Source organism: Anguilla anguilla, chromosome 14 (assembly GCF_013347855.1).
Source record: "Anguilla anguilla isolate fAngAng1 chromosome 14, fAngAng1.pri, whole genome shotgun sequence".
NCBI lineage: Eukaryota > Metazoa > Chordata > Actinopteri > Anguilliformes > Anguillidae > Anguilla > Anguilla anguilla.
In genome coordinates, this window is record NC_049214.1 from 16,637,033 (window position 1) to 16,651,349 (window position 14,317).

The window sequence follows — 14,317 nt, forward strand, 5'->3', positions numbered from 1 at the left end:
CCTTTCTTATTTTAACAAAAAACCTGAACCTGTCCTCCAAATTTTGATTGTTGGAAGCCTGAATCAGTGGCTGTCTTGGATTTACTTTTTCTTGTCTTTGGTATTTTTTAGCATATTTACTTACATTTTGTATCTGATTTACTTTTACTGTTGGAAAAGGGGGGTGGAAAGGAAGATGAAGTAATATGAACTGCATTATTTTTATATACATGTGATTCTAGCTGTAAGAGTGCAATAGTTCCAATCATCCAGCAGGGGGCTCCTATACCATGATGAATCAATATGGATGCTGCTTATGTAATTTAAAAATATTTTACCGATCAGAATACAGTGGTGTTTATAAATTATATGAATTCAAGACGGATTATCTGTTCTTAACTGATGTTTCATCCATATTTATATACAATTATAATGAAATTCTGAAAATTTTAATTACACAATTATTGTTCATGTTGTTAATATAATAAAGAAGCCTGCATTTTCATCAATAATAAAGATCGCATAGACATTGTTTTCCCCACATATACAGATAACATAGACTGTCCTTATTAGCCATGCGCTACAACAAAAATAGAGGCTAAATAAATTCTAAAGAAAAAACACCTGCAGGGAAATTACCATGTTGTGTTGAATGGAAACTCTTTTAGCCTGTGTGATTCAGTATTCATTTGAGCACTTGCCTGTGCAGAAAATGTACTTTGCTTATGAGTGGCTTGGAGAGTGAGGATGACTGGTCAGTGGTTTGGGGTGTGTGTGTGTGTGTACATACATGTCTGTGTGTGTGTGTGTGTGTGTGTGTGTGTGTGTATGTGTGTGTGAACACATTTGGAGCTACGATGTAGATGTCTTCTTTCCAGTCATGTCCATACCTGCTTAGACACATTGTGAGAAAATTACACATCGAATACATGAAAATGATTCTAAAAATAAATTCTGAAGACTGCCTTGCTATTATCTTTGAATGTTATGCTTGTTTTTATCATGTCACTGATGGAGAAAAACCCATTTGTGGCTGAACATCCCAATAAAAATATCAGTGATTCATTTGTGTTAAGTATAATGTGAACCTATACTATTCAAGTGCCACTCGAAGATTGGCATTGGACCATCATAGTTTAAATCCCAATCTTCCGGCCATGGCATTCGGCCTCATCCTGTCTTTCTCAGTTATTGACATGTGCAGGTAATCTGGGTGTTGCTTCATGCCAAGCCATTGCTGGTTAATCACGCAGTATTCCTCCCCTCTCCCCATTCCTCCTCTGCCTTCGGGTGCAGGCAGCTGCTCTCTGATGTTATCTTTAGTGAAATTCAATTAAGCAATTACGGAGACGATGTGGAGTCCTGCGGAGTAGAGGAGAGTAGAGGGCCAGGTATCGAGCCAGTCCATTATAGCACTCACTGAAGAGCACCAGAACTCTCTCTCCGATCAATCCGAGTGCAGTGCTCACCGTCTGCTGCGGAAAGGCATCCTCCCCGAAACGCTCATTCTGAACAATCATGGCATGCTTGCTCATTTTCCTTTTCCCTCCTGGGAATTTGTCATATCTGAATCTGGCTTTGTGGTTTCATGCTCTAGCTACACGGAACAGCTTTTTCTCAGCAGAAGAGCATTACATAACTAGCAGTCATTTTGTGCATGACACGACTGTGTTCAAGGAGTGGAGTCCTGTGTGCATTAAAAAAAAATTAATGCTTGAGTCATTGTAATATACAGTGATGTGACACAAACGCTGTTCTTTTGTACCTTTCTTCTCTGGCTGAGCGCTTTCTCTCTTTTCCCGTCTTCCGCAGATCCATCCCTTGCTGGTGCAGGAGCGGCGTGCTGAGTCATGTAAAGTGCGTCTGCTGCGTCGCACCATCAGCGTGCCGGCCGAGAGCCAGTTCCCAGAGTACCATGCTGAACTGTCCACAGAGAGCGGTGAGTTGGCCCCCAACAGAGAAAATCTGCCCTGACCAGCCTTAATGGGGCCCCACAGACTCTACTTCCTGCTGCCTGGAGAGACCTGGCCTAAAAGGCAGTATTTAAACACTGTTACAGATACTGTAGCAACCCAGAGATACAGAGCTCAGAATGATTGACCGGTCAGTCGAATGGGCGTGAAGCCAGAAGTAGCAAACGCAATGCAGCCTCGTTATGCTCCCTATTATCACTGATTCAGAAAGCTGAGCATTAAGTGATAGAATGAGTAAAACGCATAATAAACTGCACATCAGACAATATGTATTGTTTAGCAATATTGCTGCTGTGGGAAAGGCAACAATTACTAAAGAGGGCAGAGATAGCAGGCTATGAACAGGAGATATATCATTCAGGAAGCCTTCATAGAAAAAAAGTTCTAATATGATCCTGACTACTGCTTAATTATTCTTAATATTTTAGTTTTTGCTTGACTTTTGGTCACAAATGATCCATCCTAATGTGTTTGCATCTCTGAGCTTCTGCTGTACAGCAAATATGATCTAAGATAAGTACAAGTAGTTGATTACCATGAGTGGCCATGGCAACGGTAATGTGGCACACTGTTACACTTTACACGTGCGTTTCAGTTCACAGTGTACCATTTGTGGATCACCTCTGTTGAAACGGTGCCCTTGTATGATTGGCTGATATTCCTGATATTCAGTGAGGGGTAAGGCTGGATTGTGACTCTGGTGGAAGTGTAAGAACACAAGCTCATGCTTTCCGTTTTGAGACAGAGCCCAAAGTGAGAGGGAGTCTCTGCACAGGGCGAGGGAGCCTGCAGCTCTGTGGCAGCAGCTTAGCCAGCAGAGGGGGAGCTTGTCTTTCCTATTAGAGAGGTCTGCGCTCTCAGAACACCGCTCTGCAGCTGGGAGATGCTAACAGGCTACTGCACTCTCTCACACCTCATTGCTGTGCTCGGCGTGTGCATCTCCTGCTTATATGTGCTTGTTACTTGTGTGTAAATACGCTGTATTGGTGGAGGTGTTTTTTCCTCTCTTTTTCATGCAAAACACCATTTCAATTCAGTTCCCTCTAAGAGGTTGAGAGCTTGCATGCATAAATAATTTTGATTTAAATGTATCTCTTTTTAAACATGTATCTCACCTTAAATCAGTATGCTGGGGGCTTCGTTCTAGACATTCCAGGTAGCATTACACCCACATACTCCCTTAACTCCCTTAGCTATAATTTAATGATCTGCACTGTTTATAGTTGAGGCACTGTAATGTGCTGTAGAGAGCAGAAGAGCAAATTATTGTCATTACAAAATTTGACATCTCAGTATTTGAAAGCAACAGATTTGGATGTACTGGAACGTGTGTTCTGTAGGAAAAATGAATTATTTTATGTTTTCTTTGTCTTTTGTACACATCACTGAACATTGTACAGCAGACATATATTTCTGCTGTGTCATTACCACTGGGATTTTATGCAGTGTTATCAGCACGAGGCAGAGATAATGAAGAAGCAAACTGTGTTTGAATATAGATCTTTTTAAGTATAATGCAATACATATTTCATATGAAGGGCTGCAAGACCCATAAGTTAAAATGCTTTTACAAGAAATGTTCATGTCCGTCTTGTTTATGTCTCTTTTATAATAATGTCCAAAATACTGCTTTATTGCTGTACAGCATACTGCCTTGCTACAGCATCTGATGCACATACATCATTGCAAAGATCGCAAGAGCCTTCATTTATGAAACACGTTCAGATGTCTAGAAGTTTCTGCTTCTGAGTAACCTGGAAAAGTGTCCTTTGACGTTGTCCAATAGGAGAACTTTACGTTTTGTTATCTGGTCTTTTCATTTTGTTTTGTTGTTCTGTATTTGGGCACGCTTTGTGAAGCTGTCAGTTTGCCTGTACAATTAGTATTGTAGTTACTGTAAGCACATTCTATGTAATAATGAAATGGTTATGCAGTTACACGCCATTATATAACCTCTTTAGGAACTAAAAGTTAGGGTTGATTTTGAGATTAGTATTCAGTTAGGGTTTAAATTAAACCTTCAATTTACAATCATTCATAGTTATGATTAGGGTTAGATTTAGTGCTACAGGTTTGGAGTTCCTCATTCAAATATAATTATACAAACTGCAAACTGGTGTTTGAATTTTAGTATTTTTTTTTTACAAAATGCAGATGCATAATACTGCCGATTGTCTGTAGGTTCAGTGCAATTGCCCATAAAATTGCCTGCTTAACCTGTAGGGTTGTCCTCACTTTACATGTTTACTTAGGATCCTTTGAAACAACCCCATGACCCACAAGGGTTTCTGACCCCTTCGATTCTCGAGCCCTAAACCAGTCTGCACTGTGCTTTAGTGTTTAATTCCAAGCGTAGTGCGGTTCAGCTGTTGCACTCCCAGTCCCTCCATTCTTTCCTCCCCCGGCTGCCCAGTGATATGGTGTTTTCTATGCTAAACTATATAGCAGATGGCAGACAAATTCTTTAAACCCAGAAGTAAAAAAAAAGAATGACAAGACATTTACAGCACAAAGAGGTTTGTACTTTATGAAATTGTTATGAGTTTGTTATTGTGATTTCAGGGCAGTAATGAACACTTCATATTGTGGGGCAGTAAAACAGAAGCCATGAAATACAGTAATTGTATAACATAAAGACACTTATTAGACCATCAGCCAACATTTATAGCATATCTGTGCCTGTTCTGTTTCACACCTCTGATCCATTTTCCATAATCATTGTATTTTTTCATAGTCTTTAGTGCTAAAAGGTTTGATGTTATGAAGTACCCAGAAGTAGGCACTTGGGGATCTGCATCTCACTGAATGATATTTCCAGTCTTATTTACTTTAAAACTGAGCCTTTTACTTTAAATGTTGAACTGCCTATGTTGGGTGTTTACTCCCCCTTTACAACTGTATTTGTGATAAAATTAAGAGGTGTAGTTTGCCCTCCAGCAATGGGTGGAATAATTATCTGTTGCTTAAGTTGTGCAACTGCATGTGTCGTCCACGTGTATTATTTAGAGTTGGACTAACTGGGCCTATTATACCAACATAATTGTTGGTATTGTTGTAAACTGATTTCCTAAATTCCTGGAGTGTTAATGGATGTCGCCAGTGTATCCCGAGTGTCAGCCTAAACAAATGAGGTATGTGATCTTCCTGGTGATGTTCAGTAAATCTGAATGTTGAGAAAAAGCTAGGTTGGGCATGGCATGGATGATTGACAGCAAGAAAGGAGAATAGCATAGGGACCTCCCATAAGTTAGTTTCCGATTTCATAGTTTCAAGTCATTTTAATGTTCTGTTGTGGCATATTTGGGGGATTGCCAAAATGTCCAAAGTGTCATTCAAAGAGATGTAATCATTTTATTAGAAGATTAATGAGCTTCATACTTTGTCGGATTTGACTGGTTATCCAGCCTCTAAAGGAGTTCCTGACCTCCTAGCATCCAGGGAAAACCCTTGCTTGATTGGCTAAATGATGTGTCAAACATATGTCAGCCATCACAGTTGCATCACATTTCTCTTGGGTCTGTGACCTGATCAACAGTTGTCAAGGCACAATTGACAATGATCTCTCGCTCTCTCTCTCAGATCCTATAATAACCATAACAACCTCTGAGGTCAGATGGCATTAATGATGCTGCAGGACCTTGCAGATGTCCGATTTTCTCTGTGAGAGTTCAGGACTCTTGGGGCATATGCTGGAGGGAGGTACTTTTGCCTCATTGGAATTAATATGTTTTGAATTTAGGTCATTTTTGGTAGTTCGGCACACAATTTATTCTTCATTTTTTCCCATCTTTCACCCCTCTTTATACTGTGCAACATGAGAGGGTGCAAGTGAGACCAGCTCATGGCGGGCCAGTGCGAGGCAGCTGTAAATGAGAAAGTGTCAGGAGAAGAGCTTGTTATTAGGAGCGGCAGAGCTGAGAGGCTTTTCTGGTAATTCATGGCTCTTGCAGATAATAGGCTTAGAGCTATCATCGCCTGAGGTACATGCCTCTCTGTGTCCTGTGTATGGCCCACAAGCCTTTAAAAACATGTCCTCTTGCACTCCTGAGGATACTATGTTATAGAGTGGCCCTGGTCTGAGATTTAAGTATTGTGTCCTGGGCTGTTTTGTGTGTGTACTTGCACTATGCTTTTGTATGTGTATACTGTTCTGGGCTATGCTCTGTTTGTCCTGAGTTGTATTCTATGAGTGTTGTAACAGCTGGACCTCATGTGAAGTGAGGGAACAGGACCTCAGATTAAATATTGAATTCCTAAAGATGGTTGCATCTCTCTGGGAAGGTATGATCATAGGTTACATCAAGCTGCCTCACAAAAGACAGGAATAACCTCTGGCCTCATAAGCCATTCTGCCTTGAATGCAACGTCTCTCCCTATTCCTTCTGCAAAATTGAGTGCCTGGCAACTCGGAGCTACTCACTGTGACAGGCCATAGCCCTTATAACTGCTAGCGCGACTTCAGAGAGCTGAACGCAGGAACCGTCAGCCTCATGTCACCACCAAATGCATCTTGTCACTGCCTTGCCAATTAAAACCCAATTCAGAAAGAATCCCACTCTCTTATCATCCTCCGCAGTTCTCCCTTATTCACCATGACGGGCTCCAATATTTTGGGCTGCAGCGCTACGGAAACGCTCTCCACGCACGCAGCCCTGACCCATTTTCACAGCCGATAAAATCCCCTGAAAATAGAACAGTACATAACTCCAGGTGTGCATGCTTACTCATTCAAAAAAACAAAGATGCCCTGACATCTTTTACCCAAAGCCCTGAATTCCAGACCTTTCCTGGAATCACCGGTTCTGTTGGATTAATCAGGAATTCTGAGAATCGGCCTCGATTCATTTAACATGCATGTCTCTGCATTATTCATCGCCTCTGATCGAGTCATGTTGTGTGACTGTTAATACTTTGCATGGTACACTGTTCTGCAATGTTTCCATTTTAACATTGGACTAATGACATTATAATGCATATTAGCATGCTGCATTACAGTTACGAAATAATTGCTTGAATAAATCTATAATCAGTGAATGCTGCTTGATTCAGATTGAAAGACTTCCTGCTCTTATTGGTTAAATTGAGGCATTTGGCTAAACGTGGGTAAATCTTGAGTTGCTCGTTGCTATTATGTTCTATATATTTGCATCCAGTGGCTTCTCGTGTTCATATTCTTCATGTTACTGTGTTTCATAATCATAATTACCATGAGCTGCTTTGGGCCAGTACTCGTGGCCAGGATAGAAAATATCACAGTTGTGTTCAACCATTGAAAGATTTCCTAAATTTAATTTACCATTTACATTTTAAATAATTTAAAATGACATCATGCCTTTGGTTATGCTGTACATTTATATTCCTTTCTGTCAGTCAAATGTCGGTTAATTACATGGTATCGCTCATCATATAATTGATCTCAATGTTTAAAATTCTGTTTGCATGCATCAAATTAAAAACAAAATGTTTCAAATAATATTGATGAAAAGACAGGGTGGCATCAGAGTGTTGATCTTTACAGTTTTGGATTTTGAATCTTATTTACTAAAAATAGTATTTTTAACAGCTATAGACAATTTTATATTTTTCCACTTACGGGTATTCCAGATAACAGGTATGCATTACAAAAACACAATCCAGTATTTTAGCACTCTCTACGTTTTCACCCTAAGGCATGTCTTGTCTTTCTGTTTTGTTTGACTTCAACTAAGAAAATCTTAGTTGAAGTCAATATGCTAGCAGAAAATATGTTTTACTGAAACTGGCTCTTTGCCAGTACTGTGATGGCTAACAATACATAGCCTATATGAATGCACAAATGAAAATGCACTTCTGTGACTGTTGCTTATTGCAACTGTGAGACTTGTTAAAGACAGGGATGACAGCCCCAATCTATTCAGTATTTGAAACAATATTTTCTGTTAACCTCAGTAGTAATCTCTCTGTATGCAATGTTTTACAGCTCTTGCTATTGCATTACATTACATTACAGGCATTTGGCAGATGCTCTTATCCAGAGCGATGTACAACAAACGTACAACAAATTACAACCACATCTGGACTCCCTGTCCATCATGACAGACCTTCGTCTGGTCTTTGAAAGTTCTCTGTAACTAAGAGAAATTTACAGTATGGAAAAAAATAAGTTATGCAACAGATCCAACAGAGGGCTATTTAAAGGCACTCTCCAAGCACATAAAACGTAGCTTCTATTGTTTATGTGCGCAAAGCTCCCAGACAATGCAAGGCATTAATGGCAGTGTCTGCACTCTGGTCTGTATGGAAGGCAAGGGCAGAGAAAGAATGTCTGCACTGGGAGACATGTACTTATGTTGTTCCCCACAGACTGGTAAATTTGTCTCTGAAGATGAGTGTCCCACTTTCTCTAGTGGTCCCCTTAAGTCCAAAGTAAAACAGACCTGTTTTTCTTGGTTTGTGCTTAGGCTGGTATTAGGTGTGTTTAACTTCCTCCCACATGCACCTGTTGTCTGTAAAGAATTTTCATAAATACAGGATAGTATAAGAAGCACTTTGGTGAACTCAATAACAAAAGCCTAAATAAAGCATGTCAATATGTGTAGTACTTTGTATTCTGTGTTGGCTTGAGTATTTTTAAATTCTGTTCTTGAGTTTCCTGATTGGATTTTCTTTGTTGTTTAAGTTGACACATAATGCTTCACTTCCACTGGCTATATTCAGGTGTTATGTACAACCTACCATATACCATGCTGGCTTTTGTTACAGCTTGGATACCAGTTTCCAGTGATGTTTCTGAAACATCAGAGGTGAACTCATTCTCACTCCACCCCTTCATAACAGCTGCTATACAGAGTGACAGAGCAGTACTTGCAAATGTGAGTTATTTTTGTGTTTGCATGCTGCATAATACTAGCAGATATTCTTGTTGAATAAAACGAGATTTCACCTCCTGAATGATATTGCTCCTTTACATTATTCTCACAGTTTTTTCTTTGATTATCATTGCCATATTCAAATTCAAATTCAATTTAACTCTAGCTAAGTTGGCAGCAGTGGTTTATGTTCACTAGTTACTCTAGCTTCAGTAGTAACGAATGTCCTTGGCACAATTGCAGCAATATATCTATAGAATAGCTGGATCCAGAAAACAACGTTTATTGCAAGATAGCTCTGGAATAGCAAAAATGGCAGCTGTCCTATTTTCAGTCAGGGGCTCGATTGGAGCTGCGTGTCCTATGGAGTTATGCAAAATGTACCCAGGGAGAGAGCATTACAGTCAGCAGGAGGTCCCCTGCCTCATCACACAAGAGCAGCTCTTCTGGCCAGTGGGACGCCTGCAGTCTTCTTGTGCCGGCTGTGCGTGAGCGTTCAGTACGCTGGGACGATGGCCGAGCTGCTCGCCCGGTTGACTGCAGAGTCAAACGAAGCATGAAAGTCGGCAGCTTTGGAGCACATGGTTGCATTGGTGTAAAATAATGACTGGGCATTCCAAATTGGGAAAAACTAATTGCAGTTATCAAATGCATTTTCCCTCCTCACTCACCCCATTTTTTTTCATAATATTCTGGGAACAATGCAAAAAAACAACAAAAGCTTTCATTTCTGCATAGTTACTTTGTGGGAGACATGTGAATGATCGCTTACAAGAAATCCCAGGGGGACCTGTCCCTCTCGAACCAGGTTGAAATACCTGGTGGTAGTGTAAACATGACAAAAGCAATCCTATTGAGGTGTGCTGTAGCTAAATCCTGACAGCTGTGAAAGCCATAAAGATACATACATTTTACTAAAGTGAAATTAAACAGAACAGGGTGTTCTGATTTCACAGTTTCTATCTTGATTTTCTCTCTGTATGGTTGCCAAGGTTGCACAATGTCATGTTCAGGAACGTTCATTTCAATTTTGTTTATTGTGCGCCTGAAACAATCACTGAACAGCTGGTTCAGTGACTCACGTATCTAAAATGCTGATCCTTTTCATGATTCGTGATTGGATAGGTAATGGCAAGGTTTATGTAATCACAAAACCTCTTTCAGTAACTCTGCGAGCAGCATTTGTACAAAGAGTACTCTCTTTCCTCTAGCTAATGAAGCAGGGTATAATGTGTTCAATTAGCCTGACCAGCTCAGTGGCTGTGAAGGCCGACCATTGATGTGCTGTTTAGGGTGAAGGTTGTCAAGGAGAATGAGGCTAAACTGCATACATTAAACTAGCTCCATAACTGTAGTACAGCACTGGGCTCTGGATTCATCACCAGGAGGCTATGGACCCAAATTCCACTGTCCCTAACATAATTTATCACAGAGTATCTCATCATCCCATTAAAGGGCCAGCTGTGTTTGAACTAAGGCAATAGCTCACTCACAGATTAAATGGCAAAGACAATCAAATGCGAGGTTATGCCCTAAGACCAGTAATGTGTTTAAAAGGCAAGGTTCACAAAAGACTGAAAAGATTAAAGAGTTGAAGTACAGAGCTTGAGACTGTGTGTTTGAAAAGGTATAGAATCCAGCTTCCGTACTACTACTACACTACTACTACTGCTGTTGCTACTACTACTACTACTACTACTACTACTACTAATAATAATAATAATAATAATGTGACATTTTACATTTAAAATATAAATTTTATTTAAGACATAATGTACAAGCTGCATTGCAATTAGCTGAAACATCATCCATAGTTCCAAAGACAGCCAAGATAGCATGAATATATCTCTCTGCTTCTAGTGAGAGACTGGCAATGTTGGCCCAATTTTGTCAAAGCCCCAGATAAAAGTCCGGGGGCCTACATTTTCCCAGCATCCAGGTTGTTTCAATTACAGTTCTTGCTTCCAGCTTCACAGTGTTTTGCGTTGCTTCAGGGTAATGCTGTGGTGGGTGGGTGACTGCCTATTGAGGCATGTTTTATTAACATGTAGGTAGGCAGACTCTCTTCAGATTTCAATAATAATCATTTGGAAAAAAATCTCTAAAATTCACGTGAAAAATGCAATGAGGAACCAAACTGCATTGCAGATAGTCTGGGTGGTAAAAAATGATGCACATAAGTTATATTTACTTAAGCTGTGTTATTCTGGTGAGTTCCAGATGCTGTGCCCCTAAATTGCCTCCCTGCCCATTCCCCTCCCTGGTACATTTGCAGCACGCTGCATTGCGTCTGGTGGTTTTGTTAAGACTATAAAAAGTTGGGCCCAGTGTGTTTGGCTCTCTCGCTGGCAGGCTCACTCTGCGGACACGTTGGCAACCCGCACTGTTGTGGCCTGCACAGTGTGCCATGGAACGGAATAAAATGCTGATCCCATGCACACTGCCTTCCTTGGACAGGCTCCAACTGTTTGCTGGTTCAGTTGAGTGTACACTTGCTTCAGTTCCTCCTATTCTATTTTTTGTATCTCTAAGACACTCATATTACTGTATGTACGTTGATGAGTTTCAACTTCCTGAAAGAGGAGGGATATTATAGATCCACATCTCTATGTCTGTGTCTGTATTACGTCTGTTAACTGGAAACAGATTGCCAATCCAGGGGTCAATATACTTCATGTAGTGTCATCCTAATACAGGAAAAAGTCAATGACTCCTTTCAGTCCACTTTGGTAAGATTACATTGAATTAAATAATAGATTATTCATGTCCATGTGATTAGGCAAAAAGAAAACACACACATACATGCACACGCACAAGCACACACACACAACAGATTTGGAGAGTTGTGAAATGCTGTGATTCTTAGCAAGCTGTGCAATATTTCCCTCTGTAGAGAATGCATTTTTGATTAAGTGTCATTTTGGTGAAATTAAGTGTTATAGTCTGTGTGCAATAAGTAAGACTCTTTTATTTGCTCTTCCTCTTTTATGTCTCTCTTTAGTGCTTGTGTATGTGTTTCAGGCTTGGCAGATTAGCCCTTTATTAAGATTGCTTTCTTCTTATTGTGTTTTGTCCTTGAAAGAATGAACTCCTGCTCTGTCTCTGGAAAGGCAGAACTGAAGAGCATCCTCTCACCTCTCATCTCTCGCCTTCGGGGAGCGTGGGAGGTTTGTATGGAGCTGACTATACTCTGTGGCCTGGACCTTTAGACCACACTGTATGTTATCACTGTACTACTGTATGGCACAAAAAATATTTTATTGGAAACCATTTTTTATTTGACCCTTTGGAAAGATGAAACCTGAGAGTACTTTTACTTATTTGCTGCTGTTGTGTTCGCTGGTATTTTGTTAAAAAAAAAAAAAAAAAAAACATAAATAAAAAATAAACAAGCTTAAATATAAAAATAAATGCTTGTTCATTCCCAATGAATGGCACATAGATTAAGTGTGATTGTACATCAGTGAAGTTATTAAAGTACTGATCTGTAGTTACTTAAAGGTCAACAAACAAAACATTCCACAGTTATCCAGTATAAGCCTGGGTATTGTTCATTAAACAGTCGAACAATCACTGTGGTCACTGAGGAGCCATATTTTAATGACAGACAGTCCTTTCTTTTTTCAGACATTACTGTGCATTGAATTTGTTGTACAGTGTCAGTCTTGGCTGGAATTCAGCATGTTAATCCTCCTGCTGTCTCAGCCCTGTTCTTTTGCATGAGTGATTTATACATTAGTACCATATTATATTGCTGTTTACATGAAACTGTAGATTTACTGTAATTGGCTTCACTTTTGAGAAGATAATACATTGTTGGAAATTCCATAATGCTATGGATATTTTTATAGTGACCTATACCTATGGCCTACCTTTGTCAGTCACTTTGTGCTCCCCTCTAATTATAAATACAACTTTTTAAAATATGATTGGTTTTTGCCCTCATTTGCATCCAGCATTTGTTGTGTGTCTAGGTTCGGTTTCTTTTCCAGTGGGTATTTTGAGAAGTACTAATCTGATGTATGAGTATTGACAGGACCCACCCACAAGCCAGGCGGTATTTGATCATATTTGAACTCTGTTGTTCTCCCTCCTGCTTATTTACAGCATTTGATCTTGTTGTCCTCCGAAAGTGATATATTTCAAACTGGACACAAGAGACTTTAGTTAATTCAGGCTGAATAAACCAAGGGAATGGGTTCACCCTAGGTTCAGTGTGAAAGTTTATTAAAGGTAATAGAGGGGGGACGTTTTTGCTGGGCCCAGTTGTCAGCCTTCAGCTCTGTTGAATCACCATGATGTAACAGAGCTCTGTTCCAGACTGTCCTTCATCGTCTCTCTCTATCCCTGTGTCCTGCGTCTCCGTGTTCCTTCCTCCATGTCCCTGTCCTTTCTCTCTCCGAGTCCCATCTGTTTTATTATTTCAGCCTCTGTGTTCCTCTGATTGTCTCCTTCTCCCCCCCCTTCTGCATCTGTGTGTCCTCCACTTTGTCTTCATCCCTTATTTGATTCATATAATTCTTCGCCTCTCTTTCCTGTGCTCCCTCCAGCTCTCTCTGGTGGCCTCGCTGTGCATTCGCCCATCTCCATGGTGTAACAGTGTGTGATTGACAGTGCGATTGACAGCCATCCTCCTGTCAGGTCATTATATTAGATTAACACAAGGCTGGTGAATCAGACTGCTTTCCATGCTTGACAAAGATCCATAAATGATGTGCAAACACATTATTTGTGAATAAATCTTCACAACGCCCCAACAAAAACAAAAAAAAAGACAAAAAACAATTCAAGCATGCAACGTGAGTGCAAATCCTTGCAGTTGGTCTTCTGGAACATCTCAGCACTGTCTGGATGTGTGGCGCAGTTCGTACGGCAGCCAAATCTCCAGCCATAAGCAGTTCACCTGCATGGATGGGAGTTCGATCTCTGCCATTTGGTCTGTTTGTTTGAGAGTATGAGTACACTTTACAAAGAAAAGAAGTTCTTGTTGGCTGTGCAATAATCACAGAAGGGATCATTAAAAAAATTGCCCCTGCAGACAGAGGGGATCATGGGCACTGGGGCTGTTGTGTGTGAATGCGTGATTTTTGGAATGGGGAAGCAGCGTTAGATTCATTCAGCTGCTTTAAATGCTCAATTGCTTAGGTTGTTTTATTGTATGAAGGGCACCATTGTTGGGGCCACCTCAATTTCAATTAAAGTGTTGAGTAGAAATGTAATGGCCATAAATTGCTGTGAGAATTTTGGGTCAAATTATTCATTAGATTCTGTTTAAGTCAAGTTTCTGAACTGAGGGAACTAAAAATTAAGCAATGGTTCTAGCAGAAGGACTGTAGCTTAGAGTAGTGGGCAGGGCACTCACGGTCAGAATCCCAGAATGTGGGTAGTATTTCTCCTTGTAGTTTACTTTGGATTTAATTTGCGCTTTTAATTATTTTGGAAGTGCATGCACCCTATTTTGCTATTAAATATGAGAGTTAGTGGCACTGCTGGAATACCCATGAGGAAAGGGTCCTG